At 43.6% G+C, this 26078-nt stretch overlaps 1 protein-coding gene across 7 annotated transcripts in view; it reads left to right on the top strand.

The window, feature by feature from the left end:
- The first annotated feature begins 554 nt into the window (after positions 1–554).
- The window catches only part of GNG12 (G protein subunit gamma 12), a 108413-nt gene continuing 82889 nt past the window's right edge, over positions 555–26078 (top strand). Inside the window, exon 1 of one of the 7 annotated variants that reach the window (XM_074334929.1) lies at positions 555–688. The gene's annotated coding sequence lies outside the window, so the exon portion shown is untranslated. Of the gene's footprint in view, positions 716–879; positions 1335–16517; positions 16542–26078 lie in introns of those variants that run through there. The other 6 variants (XM_074334928.1, XM_074334923.1, XM_074334924.1 and 3 more) reach the window with 6 other exon arrangements.

The raw sequence follows: 26078 nt of genomic DNA, 5'->3' as shown, positions 1-26078 counted from the left end.
TTCATGGAGGAAGAGATGAAGGGGGAGGCTCATAATGCGTGAAGGTACTTCAAATTCAATATCCCGCAATTGTATCTCCACTTTCTGGGAAACAAAATCTCTCCGTGGCCCCAGGGCCCTTTAAATTTTACTGTGACTGTTTTCTTAAGAAATTCCTGGAGCAGAGCCTAACTTTTGTGTAGGGGGTTGGTAGCACGCATATTCGCGGCCCAGGGGACTGTTGGCATAAAGGTTGCCGAATCGCACGCGAAGGAAACTTCCGAGGAGTCAGAGCAGCCCCCTGTAGGGTCGTGAAGTGAGGGGACCGAGAGTCCTTGAATTTCAGGCCTCGGTGAATTCGGGGAAGGAAAAATAGCGATGGTCAAGGTGGCCAGACGTTTTCGGAACTTCACCGCTCCCAACCTCACCCCTCTGCTGGCCGGGACACGACTCGGATTCTGGCGACCGAACCCGGGAACAGCCCGGGCGTCTGGGCGGGAGGGAGGGCCCGGGCCAGAGGAAGGAGTTGGGACCGCCGCTGCCCCGCCTACCTCGAGCAAGGCGGAGCCGGCGCCCGAGCAGCGGGAGGAGGAGGAGGAGGTGGAGGAGGAGGAGAGATCGGAACCGTCTCCAGGAGCCCTTAGAGACCGAGTCCCCGGCGGCGGCGGTGGTGGCGGCGGTGGCGGCGGGGCAGCGCTCGGGCAGACCGGTGAGCACTCAGCAGCGGGCGCAGGTGGTGAGTCTGGTCTCCACAGGGAGAGGGGCGCAGCGCCGGGCGTGGGCCGGCCAGTTCGGGGGCAGCCTCCGAGTTCCCGGTGCTGGGAAACGAGATGGAGGGAGGGAACGGAGAAAGGAAGGAAGAAGGAAAGAGTGTCCCGGAGGGCGGGGACTGGTCGGGGCACTGGGCGCCGGAGAAGGGGATGGCGGAGGGAGGTTAAGGGACGCCGAGACCCAGGACTGACGGCTTGCTCACCCCTCGACGGGCAGCTGCCGGAGGGCAAGGGAAGCCCGGGGCCCTGCGGGGTTGGAGACGCGGCCCCTGGGATGGGGTGGGAGCCAGGGAAAAGGTCTCCCGGCCCGGGGCCGTGAGTCCCGCGTCCTGTTGGGGTTGGGAGGCTCCCGCGTTCCCAGCCCAGTCTTTGCGGTGTTGCCAGGTTTTGTAGGAGGGCCAGCCTCTGGGGGGCGACCCAGGCGCCACGCCCCTCTTCTCTACTTTCTTCAGCTTTTTCTTGGGACCAGCGCGCGGGTACGTAGCCCTGGAACCCGCTGGGCGCTGGTTTTCGAGCAGAGAAATAGCAGGTCACGGAGGAGGACCCCAAGCACACATCCCGCGAGGGACCCCTGACTATTTGCAGGTGACAGATATATGGGGAGGACAAGACTCAAACGTTAGTCTTGCGTGATTTTTAAAGGTATTGCCCGACACTTACTGCGTGAATCAGGGTGACTTCCTTTATTTTTTATTTTAACTAGGGCATATCAATTAAAGTTAATTTGCAGACGTTGTTTCTAAAATCTCCCGACACTCACTTTCCCCTCGCCTGTCCTATAAACTTGACTTAAACCATTCATAGCTTTCGAAAAGGAACTCGTGATTCTGGTTAAATCACCGCCGCGGAGTGAAACTTTGGATAACTGTAAATCTAAGTAAAGGAATTCACGAGACCTGTCATCTTGTGGTCACCCTGTCCTGGAGTGGTTGTATGTATACAAACAAGTGCATAGAGAAGGAAACGGCCAAAAACCAGAGAGAAGGGAGGTCCCCTGAGTCCACGTGTCAGGGCACGTTTAATAGCTGCACCGAGGGGAAACAAACCGGGAATTTATTAGACCTTGTGGAGTTGGAGAAACTTCACATGATTAGTTTCCTTCCCATCAGTTATTTCCTCTTCCCCCGCCCCCCTTGCTGTCTTTGGGGACACTGTTTATATTTCCTGGGGCTATTGTAGCTTCATCTGAATAGATTGTCTATAATGAATCTTTTGGATGTTGTCAGAGGCAGGGTCTGTATCTGTGTGTTCTCTAGTTTAAAAGCGGAGTTCACCTTTGTCTTTAAAGTGCTGGTCACCATACTGCACCACTGCCGGTGCTTCTCAGCTCTCTGTGTAAATTATCTCAGGATGGCGGCCCTCACCTAGGAGAACCAGGAAGGCAGGCACTGCTGGAGTGACGGGATTGGATTTTACTCTTGCCAAAGCAATCACATTCAACTAAGGCGCTGTGGTTTTTTTTTCTTTTTCCCCCAACCAAATTGTATGTATTAGCAAGCCCCCTTTTCAATAAACAAACATGATTCTCACACTACATAATTTTTTAAAAAGTAATCAAACGTTTTATAGAGACTTCAGTGATAAAGGGACTTTGGGATCAAATGTTCAGTCCCTTTGAGTTTCCTAACAGTTAACTAGCACCATAAAACCCTGGTTTAAGTCCAAAAAATGCTGAACAGACTAATGACTGCGCTTTTAGACCTTATAAAAAAATGCAGTCGTGATGTTACTGTGTTTAAACCAGGTAGTTCACTAGATGCTGAACCCAGACAGCATTTAGATTTGTGTACAAATACATACAAATAGGAATCTGTGTTTCACAAGAGACTGAAAAGATTAATATTATAAAAATGTTCTGCGTAGCAAGCTCCAGTCTCATTTGAAAGATTAGCTCTCTAACAATGAGATTTGTGGTGTTGGGCTGGTGTTGTCACTTGTTGAAGGACTTGGGTGGTTTGTCATGTTGTGACAGCAAAGAGCTTCATAGGGAAAACACTTAAGGAAATGGTTAGCTAATACCAAACTATTGTTTTTTTGTTTGTTTTTTTCCATGTTGAAAACCTCTCTCTGAGACAAAAAATTCAAATTTAGAATTACGTCATGTATTGTGTTGGATTTATATTGGGTGTGTTTTTCTCTTTTAAGTTTTATATGTCAGCTTAAACTTAATCTAGGGAGATAAATTGTAGAAGTCAAATAAAATTTTTCTGAGGCCTCGTTTGGAAGAGAAGCAGTTTAACAGTGGTTTGCGGTGTGGATTTTGGTGTGAGACAGACCTGGATGGGAATATTAGTTATTTATTCTTTTTTGGTCTGATTTATAAAATGGGGATGATAGTGGTCTCTATTTCTAAGGTTTTTATGAAAGTGAATCTTTGGAAAACAGTTTGACTGAACCCAACACGGTTAATGTTCAAAATTATTAGCTATTTTACTTATCTAGCTTACTCTATCTAGCAGCAGGCTATCGGATAGATTAGAGATGGCAGCTTGAACCTTCTGGAAACACTAGATAGTGCAATTTTAAATTCCAAAGAAGGTATCTGATTTTAGAGATAGATGTATGGAGCCAGCTATATAAATATATATTTGTGTACATATGTGTGTCATGTTTCTATCACAATGGTATGAATAATTATGATTAATGGATTAACAGTTTTAATATGCTTTTAGCATTGAAGTCATAGTTGTATAGTATTTTTTAGGACCAGGTAGTCAGAAACATTTCATTAATCATACTTAAATTTAAAGAGAATTTATATTTCAAATAGTCATGTTTATTAGCCCTGGGTAGGAAATTAAACCGGGAACAGAAGTATTTGTCTTTAACTAAGTATGGTTTTTAATTAAAGTATGAAAAAATGTGACCCAACGGTATCCAGTTATTTACTTTTTCATGTGCTGATGTCCAATGCCAACAGATAAGCCATAAATAGTGTTTAGGACTGGGAGTGTTTCGTAAACAAAACGTTTTGTAAAAGCGTCATGACTAGTTATAAACTTTTGTGGGAATGGGTGTTCAGTTAATTCAGGGAATCTATCATCATATCATGGAATCATTTGCAAAATTTTAAAAAATGCTTCCATCTTTAAAAACAAACCCTTTTAAGTGCCTGTTGTTTTTTCTTAATGTACATTGGGTGCATAGGATTGACTGGACTCATAGCTCATGCCACAGCCGACTTCTTATTTTACTAAGTGTTCCACAGGGATGCAAAGATGGTGCTTTATAATCTTTTTAAATAACTGTAAAGGATATGATGTTGTTATGAATCATTTCTTGCCTATGACATTATACTCTGAAGCAGTGGAGGACTTGATTGAATAAATTATTGATCTTTTCACTCCTAGAACATCATAACTTAGTGATGGATTCGTGGCTCAAGCTTCTTGCTGTATAGCGTGTGGGCAAGTTACTTAATATCTCTGCTTCAGTGAGGTGTTGTGAAGACTAAATTAGTTAATCTATCTAAAGCATTTAGAACAGTGCCTGGCACACAGTCTGTGTTCAATAAATATTAATGTTAAATTATTACTTACTGAAATTTTCTCTCCCTAAATGTTATATAATGTGCGTGTATTATTTTTGTAACAAGAAAACAATTATGCAAAATTTTAATGGTTCCCAAAAATCTAAAAAAGCTTAGTATTTTAAAAAGTAATTTAAAAGCGCTGCCAAGCAGTGCTTATGAAGTAAGAGAATATAATTAGGCAATTGTCATTGCATCTTTTAAATATGGGATGGATTGCAGTGTTACTTTGTTCAACAAATTAATTCTCCTTGATCTCAATCTTACTTTCCTTATTAGAAACTGTTTAAACAATCAGCAGTCATGAAGTCATATTAAGATAGGTTAAGTAAGGGAAGGAATGCACAATTGTGTGCACAATTACAGTGCATTATTACAATTACAACTAGGTTAAAAAGTTTATGCACAGAAAGAAAGTCTAGAAGAAGCTACAGACAAATGGATGGTGGGCTTATGATGCTTTTCCCTTTTTCTCCCCCTTCCTCCCCATTTTCCCCAATGAGCATGTATATGTAATACAAAATAATCCATTTGTGTGACAGTTACTCAGTAAAAACTCTGGTTTATTAGCTACGCATAGCAGGATTTTGTTTTTTTTAGGAAAAAACACCAGCCCACGTAGAGTTGACAGTCGTAAATTAAATGTCAAAACCTTGGTGCTGAGAATTGTTTAGCAGTAAAAGCGAGGCTCTTTCAGAAGTTTGCAGGTTTATCTTCGTAAGAGATGTTTGAAATTCGGGTCTGCATACAGACCAGGTCCACCAACCTGACTTTTATGGAAGTTGTCACTTCCCAGATCTAGGTCCTGCATTGACGAGTTAGGTGCATCTAACACCTGCCGCGTTTCAGATGCCTACAAGACAGTCACGAGGAAGACGTCAGTGCACTTAGTTTCACAGGAAAATTTGATAGATAAAAAATACTTACAGCAGAATTGTGTGATTCCATTAAGTGAGCTGTTCTACATCCTGGGTCCAGGTGTAAGCCCTTTACGTACACAATCTGTTCAGTCCCCACAACAGCACAGATGAGGAAGCTGAGGGTCCCTCAGTGACCAGGCCAGAATTTGCCCGGGGGTTGCTCTGACTTCACATCCCATGCTCTTAAGTGCTCTGCTAAGGGCTGCAGTGGAGGTGCGTCAGCTAAGGGGAGTGGAGGATGGGGGTGGCCGTGCAGAGGGGACTTTATGGAGGAAGTCCATTTAGAAGCTATAAATCAAACCAGGAGATACACAAGGAGACAGCTCTTTTTAGGGGTGGAGATGACCCACCTGAGGAGAATTATTGGTGCCTTTCATCGAGTTCACCCTTCTTCAGCCATAAAAATCGAAGCTTCCAAAATTGCCTGAGACCCAGCAGGCCTGAAGTGACCTGTGAAGTTGGCCTCTCCCATCCCTGGGCTCCCACAGAGGACCTTGAGAGTGCAGATGAAGGAACTGGCCTGCTAAGTTCTGTTCTAGAACCAGCTCGTACCAACAGGTCCTGTCCTCCCCACTTATCCTGTCTCAGGAATGAATGAAGAGTAGTGAGCAGGTGGCTTGGATCCGGGGCAGGGAGTGGAGGTGATTTGACTGAAGGTTATTTCTAGCTGGATTATTCCATTTATTGCCGAGTCTCTTGAAAATCGTTTCTAGTGTCACTTAAATGGTTGGTTTATGATGTCAGGCTTTTTTGGGTATCATGAAAGTGCTTAGTTGTGAGAGTCTGGTTGCCATCCTCTGACAAGGAGGGTTTTTGTATTCTTTTAGTGGGTCTGCATTTCAGAGGAGTAATGTATTAAAAAAAACAGGGTGTTGCAGACTCAAGACTTGATACCATGTTTCCCTGAAAATAAGACCTAGCTGGACAATCAGCTCTAATGCATCTTTTGGAGCAAAAATTAATATAAGATCCGGTCTTATTTTACTATAAGACCTGGTATAATATATAATATAATGTAATGTAATGTAATGTAATATAAGACCCGGTCTTATTTTACTATAAGACCTGGTATAATATAATATAATGTAATGTAATGTAATGTAATGTAGTAATGTAATGTAATGTAATATAATATAATACTGGGTCTTGTATTAATTTTTATTCCAAAAGACGCATTAGAGCTGATTGTCCGGCTAGGGCTTATTTTAAGGGAAACAGGGTACTTTCAACTCTACTGGATAATTAATAGCTAAAAGAAGAATTTCTTTTAGGTCTATTTTTATGAGTCAATTGCTAAGAATCTTTTGTCGTTTTTCACATTTCATTGGCTGTAAGTGGGTGACTTTGGGCCCGGAGGGTCAGGAGGCCCAATATCCCATGTGTTTTCTTACAGAATAGACTACCATTCCCCTTGCAGTCAACGTCACGTAATTGACACAGGATCCCCTTTGGTTGACCGAGATGAGAAGCGCAAGGTTTGGTTTAACTTGGGTTGTCGTCATCACAAATGCTCACTGGAGTGGGCTCTGGGTCAGTTGTCATCTCTGCACTTGCATTCTATGTATAGAGAGTTGCCTTTATTCCAAATGGCGGTGTGCAAACCAACATAAGCCCATTGGGAATGGAATCTTAAAACTTTACTGATGTAGAATACTCAGGCTTTTATTTAGCGACAGATGCTACTAGCCAAGATGTTCCTGACCACTGGACCTTAAACCCTCCACCCCAAGCTTGCAGTGCCCTTACATTTGGTCTGCTTTTTGGGAAGAAATTATTGCATAGGAGCAACCAACACAGTTTAGCTCTCAACGTGAGCTAAATCAAAGGATGGAAAGAGGAACCAAAATTCGAAAGCTGCTTGGGCTTTATTGAGGTTTAGTGAGGGAAAACCATCACATCAATGTATTCCACCAGAATCTCGGGCAAACTGGAAAAGTGTTGAAACCAATAGACTTGGTGCCTGTCCTGTACCTAGACCACCAAAATCTTTGAAGTTATTAGACCATGACCAGCACGTAGACCTCGGGGCTTCGCACAGGTGTATAAGGTCATGATTATATGCTCAGACATATATACTCAGGGGAGGGTTGGGTGTCTGGCCAAGAAGCAGAAGGATTGGATTGTGACTTCTTGACAGGGCTGCCTTGAACTCTTGTACAGGTTGTTCACTGCACAAGAGTGCTGGCCAAGGAAACAAGTGGGGGCTCAAATCTACCCAAAAAACCGTGTGTCCTGTGTTAGAGCTGCCTCTGCCAGAAGGAAGGGGCACTTCTTTCTTTCTGATACCACCAAGTCTGCAAGGTTAGGTTCACTAGGAGGGGTTGTCTTTTTCTAATTCACACAAAGGCACACTGTGGCCAGCTGCTGCTCTGCCTCTCATGGCCCCTTCAACCACAGTAACCCTCTAAATGCCATGAACCAGAAGATTCTGGCACATTGTAGGTGCTTAATAAATGCCCCTGGAATGAAGGAATAAAACCGTGTTCTCTGCAGTGTGTGCCAGCCAAGTGCCTGAGCCAGTGTTCTTCTTTAATGGAAAAAATAAAATTGATCTGCTAGGAAATGCGCGTTCTGTGGTGCATGTTCCCGGCGACAGGCTTCTCCCTCTTTAGTTCATTCCCTACGGGGCAGGGAAAGACTAGCACTTGGGATATTGTTGACAGTGTCAGTGGAACACCAGCAACATGCTCAGTATTGCTTGATACTGGGGTCCGTGCACCCCTTCTGTAGTCCACCTGGTGAAGGGAACGCAGTGCTGACTCCTGGGAATGTGCGAAGAAGTTCATGTTATTTATTGACGAGCTGTGGCCCTCCCCTTGGGTTGGACAGGATGCAAAAGACTGTAGCTGCAGGAGCCTTTGGGAACTCACCTGTGAGCCCTGCTTCTTGCATAAAAAGACTTTTCTGGGTTAGGGGGTAAGAAGTGGGGAGCCTTGTTGCTGAAGCTATCCAGAAACTAAGAAAGGGATTTTGTGTGTGTCCCCCTCAGTGCCAGCTGGCGCTTCTTGCATGCTTTCTCTTTTAAGTTGATCCTTTAGAAAGCCTAACTCTGAGAATTAACTTCCTGTTCCTGGCTCCTCTCCTGGGAGGCAATCTTCACAGCAGGTAGGACCAACCAGGTTTAGTGGCTCAAACTGCTAAGGCAGTGGTTCTGAGGATAAAGACCCAGATTTGTACTTAGGACCTTGGCCTTCTGCTGTTTTATGCAGAGGCTACACCTTGTGCAAAAAGCCCACAGGCACAGAAAGCTGAACGTCTTTCACATTTAATCTGGTGAAGTACAGCCTTCTTCAGGCAAACTCAGATTCCTAAAACAGCAGTAGCAGGAGATAATAATGCCTAACAAGGATTCCCTACACACTTTTTTTTAGATAGCAAACCTACCTGTTGCATTTACAGTATGATTTGGTTTTACAAAATTCCAGGAGCCCCAACTTTTCAGGAATATTTCTCTGTTGAATTAAACAGAATATTCCGGCACATGCTTTGCCCTCTTTTTTAACATAAATATTTGATGAGCGGCATGCTTCAGCCACGACTGTCCAAATCCAGAAAGCAAATAAATGCTCCTGGCATGCTGCCTGGGAGGTAATCCTAGTGCCTCCCATTCACCCACAGTTCTCTGGACTTCCTTCTGGCTGTCATAAATACCGGGGAGCTCGGGTACACCCACACCCAGCAGGGAACATAAAACAGGGCAGAGATCAACCTCTCCACGCTCATTGTGTTCAGCCCCTGAACTCTGGACCGCGGTTTCTCTGATTTACTGATGGCAACTTGGGAAATCACCTTCCTCGACCTAGGTTTCCCAGACCCCTGAGCTGAACATTTTAGCTTTGTGTCTTCTAAGCTGATCTGCTCTTGTTTGTCACACCCCTGTGAAAAATGGCTTATACAACCTCTTCATTTAAAAAAAAAAAAAAAAAAAAAAAAAGGCAATATGGTCCCCCCAAAACCTCACGAATGTATGAAGAGGTAAACACTGAGAAATCTTGCTCCCATCCCATCCAAGCTTTTCCCACACTCTTGTAGATACAATCAACTTGTAAATACAGTCAAATCAGAATATGTATTTTTATTCTTCCTCCTTGTTTCTCAAAAGATGGACTACTATATGTACCCTATTCTATGTCTTGCTTTTTGAATTAGCAGTATGTTATGGAGATCTCTATCGTCACATACGGATCTCTCTCTCTCTCTCTCTCTCTCTCTCTCTCTCTCTCAGCATAATAGTTTTCCATTGTGTGGATGTACTGTAGTTTATTTGGCTAATCTCTATTGCTGGACCTTTGGATTATTTCCAGTCTTTTGCTATTACAAGCAGTGCTACAACTAATAAAGGTATAATAAGTCATTTTGCTCTTGTGCAGGTGTACCTAAAGGATAGAGTCTCAGAAGTGAGAATGCTGAATCACAGGGCCCACTAATCCCCCTCCGGAAGGGTTGACTCATTTTTTTCCTCTCACAGGCAGTGTACTGGATGGCCTGTTTCCCCACAGCCCTACCAGCAAGAAGTATGTCTTCTCTTTATCTTTTTCCTAATCTGGTTAGTGAGAAATGGAAACTTCAAGTCCTCTAAATTTTTTGAATCATGAGTGAGGTGGAGGTTGGGGGCCATTTGTACATTTTCTCCTTCACGCTGTCCGCACCTATCGATCCTCCTGTGGGCATTTATTCACCTTTCCTCCTGAAGCAAGCCTCTTGCCTACATTGCTGTCAAAATCTCTTAAATACAGACCTAACAATGTGATCGCTCTTTTGGGCCTAAGGGTAGAGTTGGCTGCCAAACTGTCAGTGCAAAATCGAGAGAAGTGGAAAGTAGGGTTTTATGCCAATTGCTAATGTCTGATTTATAAATAGTTTTCAGCTAATGGTATTACTAAACTGGGGCTTCTCCAAAACCATTATGAGGATGATCTTCTAGTCTAGAATTTCTCCCTCTCAAACAAAAACAAGAGGGAGAGGTCGAGAATATATAAATTCCAAAGGCATTTCCTGCAGAATCTTTTAAAAAATCTAGTTTTCCATTTACGTGCACCTCCTGAAAGGTTATGCAGGCCACATTTTTTTGCTTATCTGCTGAATCAGGCTCCTTTTCTCCCTTTGATTTCACCATCAGAGAGCTGTCTGCTCTGTTTCCAAGGTGAAAGAGATAGAGAGAAGTAAAAGTACAAGGCAAAGAGACCAGCCAGAGTTCAGGATTTGACAACGGGGTGTGGGATTAGAGTGGCGCAGACTCACCTTTCTTTTCGAGGTGCTCTTTCAGTCAGCTCTTGCGATGCTGTTGTAATATAAATTAATTTTCCCTTTTTAAAAATGAAATCCATCGAGAGAGGAAGTATGGTTTAGAACATAGACTGTGATTTTTTGGGTTTGCTTTTAGAAATGCATATGAGGCAGTTCTATATAATGTTTACCTACATTTCCATCAAAAAAATCAAACAAACAAACAAGAAAACCTCACAAAAACAACAGCACCAGAATGCTCTCCTCCTCAGAGTTCCTGCGTGTAGCAGTGGCTCATGAAAGCTCCAGAAAGGAGGATCTGAGCTTCCAGGACCAATGCTCTCGCCACCTCCTGAAGATGTGGATTATTATTTTTGTGAAGGTTGGTTTTCAGTTCTCTGGATGCTTATTTTTTTCTTCCAGTGCTTCTGTCTCTCTGTCATGATAGTGGTGATCTCCCCCACGATAGTGTCAGCTCTGCACAGACAGGCCTATGGTCTGTTGTTCTGTCCCCTGTATCTAGAACGTTACCTAGCGCCTTGAGGTGGTCCATCATAGTGGATGGATGAATGAATGCTCCTGAGGGTAGGTACCTTCCAGGCTGTATGATTTTTGTTTGTTTGTTTATCTGCTGAATTGGGCTCCTGGCTAGGTCTTTGTGATCAACTGTGTTAGGGAATCCCATGTCAGATACGAGCCTGGCCTGGGCTGCGAGGCCGGGGGCGGGGGGCAGAGAGTGATTCATGTTGGCTAATTTCCTTGGCCTTTTAGCAGGATTCTCTAGCCCTTAGCATTCTCTGACAGTGTGCGTGATGTTTAGAGCTCAAGCTTGCAGTCTGAATCACCTGGGCAAGTCACCTGACCTCTCAGATGACCTGCCCATTTTCAAAATAGAGATAATAATACCATATTTCAACAAATCTAAGATGCCATCAATTATGAGACATGCCACTGTTGTATGTGCCACCAAAGAAAAAAAATTGCTGCCCATTCAACTATAACCCACATCAACTCTAAGAGTGTATTAGTTTTCTATGGCTTACCACAAGTTTAGCAGCTTAAAACAACACACGTATTATCTCACAGTTCTGTAGGTGAAAAGTTGGCATGGGCATGGCTGGTTTCTCTGCTCTGGGTTTTACATGTTGAAATCTCATTGGGAAGCTCTGGGAAGAATCCATTTGCAGGGTCATTTAGGTTGTTGGTAGAATCCAGTTCTTTTCATTGTGGAACTAAGATCTGCCTCCTTTCTGGCTGTCAGACCCAGCAACAGCATTCACAGGTCCTTCTCATGCCTAGAATCTCTTTGAGGCCCCCTTCTGTTCTATTTCTCCGCTTCCAGCCAGAGAAAGTTCTCTGCTGTAAAGGGCGCATTTAATTCAAGTGGACCCAAGCTGGATAATCCAGGCTACACCCCCTATATTAAAACCTGTAACCTTAATTACACCTGCAGAGTCCCTTTTGCCTTGTAACATAACATATTCATAAATTCCAGGGATTAGGACGTAGACATCTTTGGGGGGGCCATTCTTTCTACCACAAAGAATTGTCCCAGTGTCAGGGATGTTAAAATGTGAACAGAATATGCTTCTTAGAATTAATGAAATACTATCTTTTGCTTAGGAATAGAGGAGCTACTGATATGTGTAAAGCATTCAATGTGTTACTAGTAAGTGCTCAAGTGTTAACTTATCATTGTAATTAATATTATCATAGTGTTCACCTCATAACCCTAACCTTTCATTTCAATTGAAGTTATTCTCATTTGGCAGACACTAACTGAGAGAAAATAGTATGCTAGCAGTTAATTTGATGACAGTGATGATGATATTTATTCCTTGAGTGACAACTACGTACCATGTGCCAGGAGCTTTACATACACTTCTGTCACCTTGCAGTAGACCTCTGAGGTAGGTAATACTGGCTCCATGGACAGGTGAGGAAACAGGTACAGGGAGAGTGAATATTGCCTCACAGCTCTGTGGTAAGCCGGTGGTGGCATCTTGCTTTGAATCCAGGCCTTCTGACTCTGCAGTCAGTGGTCTTCGTGCTGCCATGTTACCTGTCCCATAGCCCCTGGTGGTACCATGTGAAAAGTGCATGAGGGAGAGGTGTCCACCAGGTGTGCAGGTGTGGCCCCCTGAAAGGGGAAGGCATGAGAGGAAGAGACATTGCCATGTAACGTGTCTCTCTTGTACTCAGATATTTCGTTGCTAGTAACTGTGCAGCTCATTGAAAACAAAGGTCCTCACACATCATCATTTTTTCAGTTTTTCATAAGCACAAGAATGACCTTTTTTTAATTCAAAAAGTACTTATCGGTTACCTCCTCTATGAGGATACAGCTATGAACAACATTGTGATATTCTGATTTATAATAAGAAATATACACACACACCTGTGTATATATCCTCACCTATTACAGAGCTCCTAAAAACTTTGGAATTACTTAAGTGATGAGATAAAGGTATCCTTTTATGTTAAAGAGGTGACTTCTGGACCACACCTGAGGATGGGGGCTGTTTGCCAGGAGAACCAACCATGTGATTAGAAAGTTTCAACTTTCAGTCCCTCCTTTCAGACCTCCTGGGAGGGAAGAGGGGCTGGAGGCTGAATCAGTCACCAGTGGTCAATGATTTAATCCATCGTGCCTGTGTAATGAAGCCTCCATGAAAACCCAAAAGGACAAGGTTTGGAAAGCGTCCGGCCTGGTGAGCAGGTGGAGATGCAAGGAGAGTGGCACGCCTGGAGAGGGCATGAAAGCTCAATGCCCTTTCCCCATACCTTGCCCTATGCATTTCTTCCGTCTAGATGTTCATCTGTATCCTTTAATAGCCTTTGTAATGAATCGGTAATCTAGTGAGGAAATGGGTTTCCTGAGTTCTGTGAGCCACTCTAGCAAATTAGTTGAACACAGGAAGGGTCATGGGAACCTCTGATCTATAAACTGTGGGTGAGAAGTGCAAGTGATACTCTGGGCTTGCTATTGTTGTCTGAAGTTGGGCTTGCGGGGGAGGCAGTCTTGTAGGACTGAGCCTTAACGTGTGGAATCCGATGCTGTGTTTGGGTAGATGATGTCAGAATTGAGTTCAATTGTAGGACACCCAGCTGGTGTCAAGAATTGGTTGGTGGTATGGGAACATCCTCTACACCCCTCTCAATGAGACTGGGAGTTGGTGGCCAAAACCCTTTTATATAGTGTGTGGTTTTCAAAAAGAGGAAAGTTTAGCATTGGAAATTTCTGCTTTTTAAACTATTATCAGTGTAACCTGGACAAAGGGGAAAGGAGAAGAGGAGTTTAGCAGAACTGGAATAAGAATAGCTGTTACCTAAATTTGATAAACTACTCTACGATCACAGATTCTAGAATGTTCCCAAGACACAACTGCAGATTGCCTATGTTAGGTTCTTCAAACTCAGGTAGACATTGTTAAAACCCATCTCATTATCCTCCCATCAACACCTGCTTTGCTTCCTGCCTTCTCTGAAAAAGTCAATGTAAGATAGCCTCCATCCACCCAGGATGCCAGGCTCTGAACCCCTGGGTCACCTGGAACCCCCTCACTCTAGCTCAGACACCCCTCACCCCCACCAATGCCTGCACAGCCACTGTCTAACTAGTCCACATGCCTGCTCGTTACCCCTAGTGCCTGGGACCTGGATTGTCGCCATGGCTGCCTAACTGACCTACCCTCTACATACTGCCACCTGGGTGATTTTTCTAAAACAGATCTGACAATGGCACTTCCTGTCTCGTATCACAGTTAGTGGTTAAAGGTTCACACTATCCGGGTTTAAAGCTTGCCTGTGCTTCTTATGAACTCTGAAATCTTGGAAGAGTTATTTACTTGCTCTGTGTTATGGACTGAATGTTTATATCCCGCCCCCCCAAATTCATGTATTGAAATCCTAACCCCCAATATAATGGTATTAGGAGATGGGGGCCTTTGGGAATCGATTAGGTCAGGAGAGTGGAGCTCTCATGAATAGGATTAGTGCCCTTATAAAAGGGACCCTAGAGAGCTGTCTTGCCCCTTCCACCGAGTGAGATTACAGTGAGAAGATAGCCATCTGTGAAAGCAGAAGCAGAATCTGCTGGCACCTCTCACTGAATCTGCTGGCACCTTGATCTTGGCTTTCCAGCCTCCAGAACTGTGAGAAATAAATGTTAGTTGTCTAAGCCACCCAGTCTGTGGTATTTTTGTTATAGCAGTCCAAATGGACTAAAACACTGGTCAAACATTAATTTCCACTTTGCAGATGGAGAAACTGAGGCTCTTTTTAGACAGTTTCTGTTACTAACCCAAGACCCTGGAGCTAGCAAATAGCAGAGGTGAGATTAGAACCCCATACTTCTTGTTTTCCTGTTTTGTGCAGCCTTGTCCAATCTACCCTATGAGCTAGGGTGGGGGGTCTATCTGGATACCCGCCAGTCTCAGAACCTCTTTATCACTGCCCTGCCTGTACGGGAATGGCTGAGTGGGCAGGAACCAGGCCTGGAGGGACCTTGAGACACACCCTCTCTCCCCACCCTCTCTCCTTACTCGGCTGTCCCACTGGTATTTATGAGTCACACCCTTAGCAGTGAGGGCCCACCTGGAAATCTGGGGTAGAGTGGGGGCAGAGGCAGCCTGAGTTGGAGGCAGGAGGCTTTAGGAGAATGGAGGGTGGTGGGAGGACCTTGCTTATGAGTAATTTGTAGTTAAGATTGTAGGGCTCAGTGAGCCCAGGAGAAGCTGCCCAGTGAAAGCTGGGGTTTGGAGATGGGGGAAAGCTCTTGTACAATTATCCACAGGGCAGTAAAGCTGTTCCTTAGACTTCTCTTCCCCTCCATAAGTATATGGATGCATTTCCCTTCCCACTCCCTTTGAAAAGGGGTGTCCTTTACACTCAGGAATGCATTCTGTGCTCTAACCACTCAGACTGGGTTGTAATCTTTATTAGGGAAACAGAGTAAAGGGATGGATTCACACCGAGGACTCTTGACCTTGAACTTTCTCCTCTTGAGAAAAGTTTAAAATGTAGGACTTCACACATTAACTTATCTTTTTCTTTTCTTTCATTAGAAAAAAAAGGAAGAAAAAAAAAACTCTTAAAGGGAATAAAATTTTGTGGTTCAGGCAGCCTTGATAACTGGAGAGACCACGGCCGTGGTTTGGAAACCCGTCTGTACATTAGACCTCAGCTGGGGAGTGATTTTGAAAACCATGAAGCCCTGGCTGCACCCCAGACCTGTAAAGTCGGCCCTTCTGGCATGAGGCCCAGAGGGCAGCATCTCTCTGGAAGCTCCCAGGTGCTTCCAGGGCACAGTCAAGGGTGGAGAGCGCCAGGAGGGTGGCCTTCTTGCTGCCCGAGTTACCTCTGAGTCTCTGCCGTGTGAACCTTTGACATGAGGGGACGTTGTGATTTGGCTGCTGATGAGTCTTAGGATTCTGGCTCATTTTCCTCATGTAATTATGAGGTCTGGGAGCAGCCTTAGAGCACAAATCCTGTCTGCATGTCAGCTCACAGAGCCCCTTGAAACACGGTGAGCTCTACCTTTGAGCTGTATAACCCATCTCTTCCTACTTATGAACAAATAATTGGTGTATCCTGTGAGTTGAAAGCAAAAAGGAGTGTCCTTGAAGGGAAAGTGTCACTGTCCCCATTTTGACAGTCACCCATAGCGTAATAGCACAGCAACTCTGGGGATGAAATGCATGGATATGATAGGGGTCTCTGCGACAAGTCATTTCCCCTCCTGGACAGTTTTCTTGAGAAAACTGAATCTTGGGATTCTGTGACATAAATGTTACTCATGGCCAGGTTCGTCCTCTGGAGCCTCAGAGCAAATTACTGTTCTTGAGGGGTATATGTGGGCTCTTGAATTTTGACTAGTGGTCAACACTCATTTTGTTTCATGTCCAATAGCATATTTTATTTTTATCAGGCATTTAGTAAGGAAAAAATTGTGAGGGAAGGTGACCTATAAAATTCACATTCATAAATGATATGTGGATACAAATACTTTTTTTTTTTTTGCAGGATTTTGTTTGGATTGAATGTGTGCTCCACATAGATTTCCCCATGAAAGCTAGAATCCTCCTGAATGATAACACTTTTCAGAAGCATCAAAAAGTAGGAGTCCCTTGGGAACCCTTATGGTCATAAACTGAATAAAAATGAAACATGAAATCTGAGAGTGCAACTTGGTTTTCAAACTAACTTCACTTTTTATAATTTTGATGAGGGGGAGTAACTTTTTTGTATGCCTGCTCTTGACCAGGCATTACAATCCTGTAAAGTATAATTAGTTCATTTTACGGAAGAGGAAATGACAACTCAGAAAGGTTCAGTAACCTGCCCAAGGTTGCACAGCTCATGGAGCTGTCAGAATTCAAACCTGTGCCTGCTTGACTAGACCATGCTGCACTCTAGTACTAAAAGAACACACTTGCCTCAGCTTTTTCTAGCCCCTTCAAGAGACTTTCATTGTCCACAGAAGATTGTCCTGATAAGCATATAAAACATAAAAGCACAGTAGAACATGAGGCTGAACGGAACCAGCATCTATGCGAGGACAAAAAGTCCAGAAAAGAAAGTAACCTGCTTCCTGGCAGGTACCATGTTTTTAAAGAGCCCAGCAACTGCTCATGCAAATTTGTTGTTAAACTGACTCATAACAGCTGCAAAGACTGGAATGATCAGTTCCCAGCTCAATTGTCTTTTTATTATTTGTGACTTGCGCTTGTTAACATGGAGTTGTCATAGGTAGGAACAGTTTTGCTGTTAATCGTATACCTTTAATTGGTTGTTGTACTGAATGCTGGGGTTTTGGTTATTTTACCAGAAAACAATGCTGAGGAAGTTTAAAGTAAATGTTGGAAAAGTAACAAGTTAAAGGGTTGGCATTCTCCAGAATTTCTAAACAGGAAGGGCTCAGGGCTGGCAGTCTGGAAGGGGTATTTGCTAAGCAAATACAATTTTTTTCCCTATTACTTTGCTTGCATGTTTTTGTAATGTTTTCTAAAGATGTTTTAAAATTTATACTTTATAAGGTGAGACAATGTCCTGGCAGAGAGCAAGAGCCTGACTGGCAGAGACTAATCCCAGCTCTGCCACTTGGCTACTGTGTGACCTTGAACAAGTTACTTAACCTTTCAATGCCTCAGCTTCCTCTCCGGGAAAATGGAGATGATAATGTGCCTACTTCCTAGAGTTATTGTGAGGCATAAATTAATATATATAAAGTGCTTACAACTGTGCCTGACACTGAGTAGACTTAAGATGCTCAGTAAATGTTTACCATTGTTATTAATTAATTGGAATTTCATTAATTTAATTGGAGAGGCTGATGGAGATAACGGTGGGGAGGACACCAAAGGCTCCCCCACGCCAGCCTTTTGCAAATTCTGCCAGGATAAGTAATTCTGTTCATCTCAGTGATTTGAGGTTCATGGTTTTTATTCTCATGGTACTCCAACTTTATATTTCCACAGTGTGGTGTAGTGGGAAGATCACTGAGCTATTTAATTTTTAAACATGTCATCATGCCAGCTATACTTTGAAAAAGTGCTAGATGCAGCCTCTGCTGAAAATATACATGCAGTGGGGGAGAGCTCCAGCCCCAGAAGCCACCAGGAGCTCTGGACGTGAGACGTCCGTGTCCCAGGTGCTGTGGAGAAGGGGCCTGGTGCTCAGGCATTAACTGATGCCGAACCTCTGATCCTTGGAGAAGCTAATACCCTCTTCCCACCCCAGAACAGAGTGAACAATGTAGTTGTCATTCTGTGGTGAAAGAAAATGTACCCGCTTCCTGGAGAAATACTTTTCCCAATTGTTCTGGCCCTGAATTCCAACAAATCGGCCCTGTAGGTCTCATATGAGGGGTACTGGGGATAACTTCCTTAGCATCTTCAGAAGTTGTTCCTGGGGAATGTCTGGAGAGATTGTTCTTGTGGCTGTTTCTTATGGAAACCCTTGAAATAATTAGAAGGATGCTGTTTAATTCGTATCCAGTGACTGCATTTCTACAGGAAATAATAGATTCTGAGTGCATTGTTCTCTTGATCCAATTTGATAAGGGTCAGCGTGGATGTCCTAGGGAAGAAGAGGTGGTAGTGTCAGGAATCTGCTATCTGGAGTTTTAGGTACAGAGTTAGGGGATGTTACAGCTGAAAAAAGCCATTGTGATCATGGAGCCCAACTTCTGCTTTTTACAGATGAGGAAACTGAGGCTCAGATTTGCCTGAATTCATAGAACTAATTGGTAGTGTCTCCAGAACTCCTGATTCCAGGTCCAACTACATTCTTGTCATAAAATGTGTGTTTTAGAACAGCTCCGTGCAGTAGCACTTTCTGTCGCCATGGAAATGGTCAGCCTGTCCAGTAGGGTAGCCACAGGTGGCTCTTGAGCACTTGAAATGTGACTAGTTAACTAAGAAATTGTATTTTTTGCTTTATTTAATTTTAATTAATTAAAATTTAAATTTATATAGCCACATGTGACTCGTGGTTACCATTTTAGACAGCCCAGCTTTAGTGACATTGAGGAAAAAAGGCCTGACCTTACCTACCACATTCTCAACAGGTGAGAGGCTCTGGCTCAGGTACAGCTGGCCTGTGCCAAACCAGGAGAGTCACCCTGGGCCTATCATCCCCACTTTCTGAATGAAAGGTGGCTCCTCTGTAAACCGAGGGGGTTGGACAAGCTCTCTCTCCAAGGCCTCACCATGACTACAGTCCTGGCTCTCCACTGAGCAGCGATGCGATCTTTAGCAGGGCCCTTAGCCTGCCTGTGCCTCAGTTTCCTCATCTGTCACCTGAAGTTGACACCTGTTCTGCCCCTCCCCCTCCTTACCCCCCTGCCCCGTTGATATTAGGAGAGGCTCAGATTTTCAAATTAGAAAATCAGTGAAAAGAAATTCCTGTGCGAGCTTTTTTTTTTTTTTTTTTCCCCAAATAGCCTTTGGTATCTGGAAATATTTTTTATTTTGATACAAGTCGTGGGTGGGTTTTCTTTTCTCTAAGATGCTGCAGTTGGTGAACTTAGTGTATCGAGGTGAATCTCGTCATCAGAGTAGAGACAATACTAAAACAGCCCATATGAAATATGAGCTAGAAGACATGGTACTGATGACAGATGACTGATTTGATCAGTGGATACTAGTTTTTCATAATAATCTTGCTTAATTAGGCATTCCTTACCTATCACTCCACAGTCTGTTGTTTCACCGAAACCAAACGGATCCCCACTCCGGAGAACTGTGGCTTTCCTACTGGCTTTTCTTTCTTTTGCTGCTTGTCTCACATCAGCCTACATAATCCCATGTGGAATACACGGTACTGTGTGTTCTTCAATAAACAAATAAAACCGCCTCAGGGTTGTCTTTTTGGTTATAGCCTCTACTTCAGTGGCTCTTAAACTTTATTCTCCACCAGTATGCCCACAGCTCACTGGTGGGCCTTGAGTCTCTTCAGAAGTGTGCCACCAAGTTTTGATCAAGGCACGACACATACTTTTGCTACCACAGATAAAGTGGATCTTCTGACCTGATGTGAGTGGGGTACAACTTGCTCTGGGTTGCAGGCAATGTAACCTCAAGCTGGGGCCAAAGAAGATAGCTGTGTTGGCACTTGTGAGAATGTTGCCCCAAGCATATAAGATAGCCAAGTCGGGCTAGCAGTGTGGAAAACAGTCCTTCCCTATCTGGAATGTCATTTGCCTTTCTTGTACACTGATTGTCCCCAACCTGTGTTCCAAGGTGGGGGTGGTGGAGGAAGGATTTATTGCAAGGGGTTTGCAAATCCAGATGTAAAGCAGGCATGGCCTTCAGACTGAATGTCTCACATATTGGATGTCTGTTGTTCAAAAACATTTTTGTGATAAAGACACTATGAAGTCATATTAAGTGTCTCAGCTGGACAAAGTTAATGTGGATCGAGCATTTTCTCACACAATGGGTTCCAAAATGACAACTACTATTGCTGAGTGCCCGGGAGTTGTTTATTTTTTGTTTCTGATGGCAAGAATTTGTCTTCATACTAGAAAAGGTTGGCAATTATTTCACTAAAGCACAGCGTCTGGTTGCCTTTTCTAAGTCTGGGCTTTAGGGAAAGGGCAGGAGACATAATATTAACTGATTCTCATCCAGGATTGCTGGAGAAAGTAGTGCTGTCCTGTTGATTGATTCCACCAGGAATTCATGCTGTCTGCCTTCAGCTGCTGGTCCCCCGGGGGACAGGATTTCTTCACCCCTGCTCTCTCCCGAAGCCCTGCCCCCATCACCTGCCCACAGCCCTGAACCGGCTTTCTCAGCTTCCTTCCTGTCTCTCCCCCTGCTCTGTTGCTTGCCAAGGTCAGCCCTTCTTCCTGGAATCTATCATGTCCTGTTGCCTGGATTCCTTCTCCATCAGTTGTCTCCTCTCCCAGTTACATTTTCGCTTCAATACTGTCTCATTCAAATAACATTTCCTTTTTCTTTCTTTCTTTCTTTCTTTTTTTTTTTTTTTTGGGTATATTCACCGTGTGGCAGAAACTTCTTTCCCTCTTTCAACAGATGTGCTCAGGCCTGCCAGCTCTGCTCACAGTTAACAATAATTGCACCCCTACTATGTGTCTGACATGAGCTAAGTACGGAACTTGCCTCATTTACCACCCATCACTTGTGGGTCCTTGGATAAACGACCTACATTCTCTAAGCATCTGTAAAAAGGGAACATAACTTCCTGAGGTTGTTGTGAGGATAAAAGTACAATAATACAGATAAAGCACTGAATGCAGGGCCTGACGTGTGGTAAGTAGTAAGTTCTCAAGGCAGTTATGGCTCAGGAAGCTACCATGAAGGGAAGGGGAACAGTCGTTATCACTGCTCTCTCCCCGCCCCTCGCCTTCTGCTTTCAGCCCTTACAGGGTGCCCTTACCTCACCCCTTTTATGAATCACTTTCTAGATCAGTGCTTCTCAACTTCTTTTTTTTCATTATCACCTCATGAGGAGAAAAATTAGCATAATTTTAATTGAGTTCATTTTAAATAAGTTAATTAATTAGCTTGAATTTAAGTGAATTTAAATTTCTCTCTAATGAGGTCAATTAAATATTAAGGAATAAGATTTTTATTGGGTAGGATTGAGCTTTAGAGGCCCATAAACTATTATAATATCTAAGGGATTTTTTACTCTCCTTTCCCCAAAACCAATTTCTACCCATTGGTGGGGCGGGGGCGGGCAATCCCCTCCCAATGAGAAAGCATGTGTTAGATCCCTAACCGTCTCCTATTTGTGAAATCTACTAGCTTCTTCTGGACCTGGCTAGCATCCTTGGTCTCTCCTCACACCTCTGGCCAGCGGTATCCCATCCTCTGCCTCCTGCTGCTCTTGTGGCCCCTTCTCTATCGTCTTTCCTGGCCCACTCAGCCACAAAACTGAGACTGAGCATCTGAGACGTCTCAAGAAAGAGAGACACCTCACTCTCCAACAGCAGGACACCGGCCAAAGGGTGGTGGGCAGGAGAAACAGGGTCCAGTGGGAAAGTAGGAAAGGAGCCGGGGAGAGGTGAGTGTGTGGAGGACACAGCTCGCAAGGCAGGGAGAGGCAGCAGACAGGACGACCCTGGGGGCAATGAGGGAACCAGCGCTTCAGAATTACCATTTTGAATGCTGCTCTCTAATGATTGTTTTGTTTTGCCATAATCTTAGTATAGGACCTTAAAAACAGCAATTGCCCCAAGTACCACTTTTCGAGAAACTATGCTTCTGGGAAGCAATGAATGTCTTGAAGGCAGTAAGCACAGAGTATGTAGAAGTCTGGTACCATGGAAGCATCAGATGTCAGGTTTGGCAGCGCAAGAGTGGCTGGCTAGAGACAGAAGGAGACAGCCTAAATGTGCCTTGCGGACAAGGGTTTGGAGCCAGTAAATAGTTTTAAGCAGATGCTTCCTTTTTGTCTCTCTAATCCCGTTTTCTCCCTTTTTCCCTTTGCTCTCATTTATAAATGCCGTATGTCCCAGAGACATTAATTGATCCATTGCTCTGTGCCCTTTCCTGACTGTCCACACCTTCTCCGCAGAGGACCGCTAGGTCTTTGTTGGAAGTCTGACTCTGGCATCCACAGTACCAGCCTCCTGGGCACCTGTATTTGGATGCCCTGTGGGCACCTGCATATAAATCCATTCTTCTGGTCACCCAAGCTTGAAACCTTAGAATGGTCTGATTTTTTTTCTTTTTCTCTCCTTAAGAAACGACAAGAAGGTCTTATAAGTTAGCCCTCTGGCACTGCTCAGGTCCAAGCCGCATTCAACAAATATTTCCCTCTCCTCCCCGTTTTTTCTTCCCACTTCTCCTTTCTTTCCTCCTCCCCTCATTTTTCCCTCTTTTCCTTCCTTCCTTGCACTGTTCTTTCTTTTTTCTTTTTTTGTAGCTAATATTTATTGAACCAAGAACTGTGCTTTTGCTTTGTGTGCATGTTTTCATTTAACACTCACAACAGCTCTGTGAAATTATACATTATTATTATTATCCCATTCTGCAGAAGAGGAAAGTGAGTATCAAACAGGAGGTGTAACTTGTCCAAATTCACACAGCTAAGTGTCAGAATTAGGGGCAACCTGTGCGATATGTCTGACACCCCCACCCACCCACTCAAAGTCATGCTTTTCACTTCCACCACTGAAAGAATCCAAACTGGTCTCTCTTCCTCCTGTTCTTCTCCACTCCAGGCCTTTCCAGATCCTGCTGTGATCATGTAACTAACTCCCTTTCTAAAAATTCCTCAGTTTAAAAACCACTCATACTGACACCCAAGCCCCTCAGAGCATGGCCTTGGTTTCTGTCTCTTTGAAGACACCAGAAGGTGCCAGAAGACCTGGGTTCAGTCCTGGGGCCACCACCTCCTACCTGTGTGATCTTGAACAGGTAATTTCTCTGAGCCTCATTTGTTTATTTATTTAGTGAGTGCTTATTGTGTGCCTTCAATGTGCTGGTCACTGTGTGACAGTTTTGAATATTCATTAGTGAGGAAAACAGACATGGTTTCTGCTTTCAAAGAGCTCTCCGCGGGACCTCAGTTTCCCTATCCACACAAGAGGGATGAGGATAATCCGTGTCTCCCTGGGCTGTTGTGGGGAATCAGCAGCGATGGTGGGTGTGAACGTTACTTGCTGGCATGCATAAGGCGCTGGTCACCTGAACTTACATTTTCTCATGCTGCTTCTGCTCCAGGAAAGTTCCCAACACATTTCTAGCTCTTCCCTTTTGCTTGTGCTCTTCCCAGCCTTGTCCACTTTAACATCCTATGTGGTCTTGATGACTCAACTGAAAAGTTATCTTACCCAGAACCTCCCTGCTTACTATGAAGTTGTATTCATTCACTGAGGGATTCAAGAATAAGTATTAAACACTTTTTTGGAACAGTGTTTTTCAAAGTGTGGTCGGTCCACAGACCTTCAGGGTCTCAAGATCCTCTCAGGGAGTCCACAAAGTCAGCTTTAGTTTTATAATATTAAGGTACTATTTGACGGTTTCATTGGACTGACGTTTGTAATGATGCTCCAAAAGCAGTGGTGGCTAAAACTGGTGCCTCATCATTAATCAAGGCAGTGCTCCCCCAGTGCCCACAGTTCCACACCCACACACGCTCCCAGGAGAAAAACAAAACAAAATGCCATTTTTACTTAGTGTCCTTGAAGCAGTAGAATTATTCACTTCATCAAGTCTCAACCCTTGAACACACATCTTTTTAATATTCTGTGTGACGGAATAGGGAGATTAAAGCTCTTCTGCTGATAATATAATGTGATGATTGTCTCGAGGAGAAATACAGTGATTTGAGTTGCAAGCTGAACTAGCCGCTTTTTTTCTCCTAACACCATTTTGACTTGAAAGAATGTCTCAAAGACAAACTGATGATTCAGGCTTGATTATTTAGTGGACATGGTCTCAGGAAGAGAACAAAGCTAGCCCGTCACTTCAAGAGAAACAACTGCTAGTATTTGTTGCCAGTGATAAAATTCTAGCTTTCAAGCAAAAATTAGAATTTTGAAAAACTTGAGTCTGCCACCACAAGCTTGACAACTTCCCAACACTTAGAGACGTACCTGATGAGAACAATGATGATGTTAACGAGTGTGCTTTTTTGATATTGTGCAATAAAATATGTCAGCATTGGACAGACCTGCATAACTCAGTGAACCAATATTTCTCAGTGACCAATGTGTGGTGTTACAGACCCTGCATTGGTAAAAGGTCTACTCAAATGCGAGATAGACTAATCAATTTTAATACTATGTAGCAGAGCATGAAAAGTTTACTGAAAGGGGTTCAGCTAACCTTTAAGAAACTATCCCTTAATTTTGGGTGTAGTATCAAAGAAGACGATAGTTATCTGCAAAGGCTTTCTTTCCATTAATGTCCGTGTGAAGTCAGACTTTCTTCATATACTACAACCAAAACAACATATCACAGATTGGACTTAGAAGCAGAAATGAGAATCCAGCTGTCTTCTATGAAAGATTTGCAGAGATTTGACATTAAAGAAATGTACAAAAATGTAAAACAGTACAGTTCTCTTCTCACTAAGTTTTATTTTGAAAAACATAGTTGTTTTCCGTAAAATGTTTTTGTTAAGTTCTAATGGATTTGTCATTATTATATTTTTAATGCATTAGTAAATCTTTTTAAAGTTTTTATTTTAATTTCTAATAGTGTGTGTGTGTGTGTGTGTGTGTGTGTGTGTATGTAACCAAATAAACAAAAGCCCTTTGTGATCCTCAATTTTGAAGACTGTCGAGGGGTCCTGAGACTAAAACGTTTGAGACCTGCTATATTAGAACTGTGTGTAAACAATTCTAGTGCTGGTATACAGCAGTGAAACCTTGAGTCCCTCCTCTAAAGAAGTTTATCTATGAATATCATTGTGATTCTGGGTTCTCTGTGATGACCTAGTTAGGTACAAAGTTAGGACAAATAGGCATGAAAAGATTATAGAATAATATGCAATGCTCTGCCAAGCCTGGGGATGCATTTTATGATAAGTGCATTAGAAGTATGAAGAAGAACAGTTCACTGGAGAGACGAATAAACATGTCTGCCATGCCTATAGCCCCTTCTAAGAAGGTCTAGTTTCTGCTGAGAAAAGCAGCCCTAACTCTTCCTTAAAAATGGGTGGTCATATTCTTAAATGTGACTTCTCCCCCTGCCCTTCTCCCTTAGCCTCAGTTGATTGGGTCAAGAAGAGCCCCTGACCCTAGTGCAGCCATAGTCTGACAAGCAACTTGGTCTGCTGTGAGAACCTCAGTCGGTTTAAAGGCACCATGTGCCCAAATCAGATTCTTTATAAGAATTTGTAAATGAAAGATACATAGGGCTAGGGAAGTTGGCAAGTGGCATTCTAATCTATGGCTGGGAAGACAATTACAGAAAGCCCGTGAGGCAAGCTCTGAGTCAGCAGAAACTATGAGGAAGCAGAAGCAAAGGGGAAGATGCACGGCAGGAGGACTAGAAGCAGAGAAAGAAAGGTGTAGTCGTAGTCAGTGTGGGGGAGCCCAGACTCGTGCTACTGACGGGAGACCGGAGAATCCAATCCCCAAAGCTGGCTTTGCTTCTCTCAGTACTTGAACTACTTTTTATGGTCTCAAGGAGGCCTGTCCCCATGGCCCTGATTGCCTTGTGTATCCTTACA

This window comes from Rhinolophus sinicus, linkage group LG06 (assembly GCF_036562045.2).
Source record: "Rhinolophus sinicus isolate RSC01 linkage group LG06, ASM3656204v1, whole genome shotgun sequence".
Classification (NCBI taxonomy): Eukaryota; Metazoa; Chordata; class Mammalia; order Chiroptera; family Rhinolophidae; genus Rhinolophus; species Rhinolophus sinicus.
Note: the sequence above shows the minus strand (reverse complement) of the source record. Positions and strands in the feature narration are given on the sequence as shown.